Raw genomic sequence first — 5,481 nt, forward strand, 5'->3', positions numbered from 1 at the left:
ATCTCAAAAAGTAATGATCGGAAAAAATGTTTCCTGAATATTTTTTTATTTTGATAGCTTGATGATATACAATTAGAAAAACTTGGGAAAATATCACGAGTAGAAAGTTTATTTTTAGCCTTTGCACAGCCTTCCAAATTTCAAGTCATTCCGTTAATTGGGAGATGAGATATTGTATATACAGACGTACATACACTCATACACACACATACACACACAACACACACACACACACACACACACACACACACACACACACACACACACACACACACACACACACACACACACACACACACACACACACACACATACAGACTTTACCCACCCAAAAACAACTTTTTTGAACTCAGGGGACCTTGAAACGTAATATAGAAATTCCCTTCTCTTCCTTCCTTCCTTCAGAGTTCAGACACCCACAACCTCACCTCTTCCCCATCCATATAGTAAATAAACCCCAAAATAATTTCCTACCTTCCTTCAGTTCAGGCAAATACGATTTGCTGCAAGCCTTCAGCCTTTATTTGCTACATAATTTATTGATTAAAAAATAATATTGTAGTATGAGATGAGAAGAAAATTTGTTTCATGATTTTTTTGCTCCAGTAGAAATAAATTTTCCAGAAACTAATACCACAGAATACAAGAAGTTTTCTCTGCTATTACCAACGTCAGCTTTTCAACCCAAAATTCCTTTTTCAAACAGAAGAAACAAAACTTTGATTATTATCTGTCAGGATGGCCGAGCGGTCTAAGGCGCTGCGTTCAGGTCGCAGTCCACTTCTGTGGGCGTGGGTTCGAATCCCACTTCTGACAATATTTTTTTGTAAACAGAAAAAATAGATTTCTTTCGAAAAAGGCCAATAATTAAATTATACTTTACACACAAACATACTTGCCAGTTTTCATTTCAATACTATATGACAAATTAGTTTCAAATTAGAATAAATTTAAATAGTTTTAAATTTTTCGTAGTATAGAAATACATAGGTAATACTTTGATATCCATCAAAGAATTCAGGAAACAACAGGTTCAAGCTCAGGCTTTCGATAACTTGTTGAAATTAAATTTATGAATCCAGAAATATCAATATATCAAACTATACAGCATAATAAACTATTTAAACCAATCAGAAAATTAATAAGTATTATTTATCAATTCAAAAATACAGTATTTGATAGTATTGAGTTTTCCACATATTATTTTATTATTGTTCAACTTATTAAAAAACTTGTTTCCGAAAATTTGAAGCAAAGAGAAAAAACATTTTATGTTTTGAAAAAATAAAATTATGAATTTAAAAAGTAGATTCTTGACAATTTATCATGAATGTCTAAGATAAGACACTTTATTCTTGGTGAAGTGGATGACTAAATTTCTGTGTCCTATGACTTGCCCTATATCTGTGATTCTATTGAAAAATTGTATTTCTCCAAATAAGATTTTTCAATAGAATCATGATTTTCTCCAGATTCCAGGCTATTGGATATGTCTGCAACAACACTAGAGCTCATCACGTACTGAGGTGATATATTGTATTCAATACCAGCTCACTGATTACTTGGTGAGCTATCTATTATTCGATGTGGGGGTTGGGTTACTTGAGTTTACACACGCTTCTTGTTTGATAATGATTTTCCGAGTCAATTAACTTCAATTTCAACATAAAGGCAAGGAAATTCACCATATTTTCTTAGAGTCGTTGCAAATAATTACAGTACTGTATTATAGTATGAAAGAATTTGAGGCGAAATTGAAAAAAACTATATTCTTGAAATTGATTGATATTTTCTTTTTTTTTTTTGTTCTTATTCTTCTGTCAACTGTGATTCCAAAACCTACTTGATGATGGAACACGAATTATTATGAAAAACTCTTTGGAAGAGCACGAAGTTTTGGTCTACAATTTTAGATAAAATTTGAATTATTAACAAAGTAAAATGTTTTAACGACCAACAACAGGAGTTGTACAATTTGGCTCTAATCATTTTTGTGCTTTATATAGCTTTAATAATATTAAGGCCTACTCTCCCTCAAATGTTTTCATCCCTCTGCCCCTATTTGTTCTAAAAATTTCCTTCCAGCTTTAGAATAAAATAAAAACATTATTAAACTCCACAAGAGTTATACATTTTTTTATGTCAAGTCTACGTACAAATTTGTTCCGTTATATGGTACGATTGTCTTTTTCGGGGATAAACTTCACAACGTAGGTAGACGTAGGATGTTTAAGAAATAAATACCAGTTAAAAATTCGTATTATTGTAAGTAGATTATCAGTGTTGTATTAACTGTTGTTGTAAAACAATATTGGTTTTTCAAGAAGCCTGCGCTAAGCGGCTCATGGAAATACGACTGCATTGAAATGCTGACAAATCTTGAGACATGTCGGCCTGAGCATCTCTATTTTGAGATTTGAAGTCTCCCCTTTTTGGAAAGAGTGTTCAAATAGCATCACCGACGAATAAGACTGAAATGAATCGTCCGAAACAAAAAGTGGAGCCGATGGTTGAATTTAGCCAAGATCGGCTGCCGTCCGCCCTTCAGCGTTTTACTGCGTCAAGAGAGCCACTGCAACAACTATGGGACATGGGACACCAAAATAGACGTAAACACTCATCGACGTCACCTAAAAATTATTCAATCTACGTCTCAAAATAATTCCATATAACTTACACTCGTGAAGTTTGTCCACCATCCAATAAACTACAGCACTTCTGGTCAAGAGTGTTCTCTGCCAAATTTCTCTGCCAAAATTGTTTGGCGACTAATTAGAGTTTATTTTTGTCAAGCCATATATTTAAAGTGTTGGATGTTTACTTCAGTTTTACATTCTGTCGAAAATGAAAAGGCGAAAACTCGACTAGACAAAATCGAATTTCAATTGGTTGGTTCGAGTATTGTCCAGCATTTTGTAAGCATTTCAACTGGATATTTTGCATCAATAATGAACAAAAATTTGGAGTGGTTTTCAAAGCAATGTTGATATTTAGAATATTCCAGAGATGCTTGGATATAATGAAAGTTGATAAATCAACAGTTTACATGGACTGATTGAATTCCATTTGATTTGTCATGAACAAAAACAGATAATCAAAAATTATTGTAGGCCAGATAACTATTTTCTTGTCAGAAAATATACTCCAATCCACATATCTCTTAAACTTCCAAATAGTAAAATATTATTGGAGATAGTACCACCACGAGGTAGCGGCACTACCTCCGTAAACAAAGTCATAGTGCATTCTCGTGACGTAAACACAGGTCTCCTACACCAAGAAAAATTTGTTGATCTCAGCTGATCTATATCAGCTAGTGTTTTTATTTGTGTAGGAGCCCTACCTGTGCTGACGTTACCATCAGCCACCTGTCATGCACTACGGCTTTGTTTACAGAGGTAGTGGTAGTGGAAGCACTGAAAAAACCAGATCAGGTATTTATGGTTAATCTTAGTAGCAATAGCAATATTAATCCATTATTGTGAAATAGCTTTTGTTACCTTTCCTTGTGAGATAACTTGAGGAATTTTTCTCAACAATTAATATCTGTATAATTGATTCAGGAATATAATCTCCATTATTATTTTTCTTTTACATTTTATTTCATAGATGAATATAGAATAAAATTTTTTTTTTGAACAATGAGGAAAATTAAAATTGAATCATCTCAAAATTTAATTCAAGCCACTGCAAAATCTCCAAGTGAACAATGCGAAATTGATAGATAAGAAGTATCGTTCATAGATTGAACGCGAAAAATTCCACTCGGAAGTCACGTGATGTTTTCCTCTTTCTTATCGAAATAAATGATTATCTAGAGCTCTTGTTATGAGTTATCTCGAGTATGCTACAGAGATCAAGGGGGCAAGTCTACTAAACAACTGAACTGATTCAAGAGGCCAGATGTCCCTCTTGAAATGAAAATCTATGTGCAAATTGCATTAACAGAACTTTTTGTTCAATTCAATTTGATGGTTTCTTCAGAGTTTAATTCCATCAGTTACTGATTGCCCTATAACAACAGTAAAGCTCCAGCCGTAAAATATAGACTTACAGCCTCAAACCAGATGTCATCTTGAAGCTTTGGAAATATTCTACAACACTTTGCCAATAATACTAGTGTTTGTCCACTGCGAATACATATACAGAGTGGAAAGTAAAATATTGTACTCGAAAAATGTATGTTTCAAGTTTTTGAAGTTGAATAGGCCTAAATGATGAAAAGAGTTGTCGAAAAGGGAAGATTCTGTCGAACATTATTGTTTGGTTGATTCTAAACACTTTGGAGGTAGTACCAATCCAATATCTCTCACAATAACTGAATAACAAGCGATATAAAAATTTCTGTCAATAATGACCGCCATCATGTATTTCTCAATGATGTTGAATATTTTCGTTGTTTCCATCATCAATATTCTTATTCGTCTTGTTGTAACGAAGAGATTGAGACCATTTGCAAGTCTCTATCTAAAATTAGTCATGAAAAAATAGATTTTATAGTTCTAGCTTGTTACCTCATGGGTATGGAAAAACGCACCAGAAACCATGCAGGTTTTTCTTTGGAGGGCGCTGGAGAACTCATTTTTGACGTACAGTGCATGAAAATATATCGTTCCAAAGTTGAAAAAACGCTCTAAATGTCATAGATTTAACATTTCTCTGTATCTCTTGCACAAAAAAAGTTATAATGGAATGAAATTTGAAAAAATTTAGAAAAAACGTATTTTTGGGCTTTTGAAGGTTATAACTAAAAAAATATGCGTTTTAGAGGAAAATTTTATAGAACAGAAATTTTAGAGGAAGATTTTAAAAATATTTTAGTCTGAGAAAACGGTTCAATATCTTAAACGGTTATTGAAATACAAGCGATATAGAAAAGCCCTGAAAATTTTGGCGGCCATCTTGTTTCCGAGGTGTTTGCCTGTGATTTCGACTTATCATCATCACGATCCTTATAATGCTAGACCTAACGAAAAAAATGAGACATCTTCCACGGCTGTTACTCAAAAATTACCATGGAATGATATTTGCACCTGGACTGGAATAACAATTTTAATTGATGAAATTTAATTTTAATAGGAAATATTGAATTTTGTCTAACCTATAATCCTATAATGTTTTTACTAGCACCATAGAGTTGTAGAGTTATAGAGTTACTGCTCTATTCTCTAAAAGTCACAAATTTGAAGCATGCTAAATAGATATCATCGGTTTTTGAAATCGCTCGATAAGAGAGATTCTGATATCAACTTGTTCGATTATTGACTCAAGAGTTCAATATTCATTTTATTGTTTTTTTATTATTATTGTTTTACAAACTCCAATTTGATATACTGTACTTGAATTTTAATTCAGTATACATTTTTCCCCATAGTTGAAATTCTTTTTTGAAACTATTCGTAACCCCATGGGCAGTGGGTACTAAATTTATGAAGTCTCATTTAGGTATTAATAATTGAAGATTCTTCATTTATCCAATCA

General features: G+C 32.7%; 1 non-coding gene across 1 annotated transcript; it reads left to right on the top strand.

Annotated features, from left to right (window-relative positions):
* The first annotated feature begins 732 nt into the window (after positions 1–732).
* On the top strand, positions 733–816 carry Trnal-cag. Its single transcript has one exon. It is a non-coding gene; the product is annotated as a tRNA-Leu (tRNA).
* The last annotated feature ends 4,665 nt before the right edge of the window (positions 817–5,481 follow it).

Source organism: Nilaparvata lugens, chromosome 3 (genome assembly GCF_014356525.2).
Source record: "Nilaparvata lugens isolate BPH chromosome 3, ASM1435652v1, whole genome shotgun sequence".
NCBI classification, from domain to species: Eukaryota; Metazoa; Arthropoda; class Insecta; order Hemiptera; family Delphacidae; genus Nilaparvata; species Nilaparvata lugens.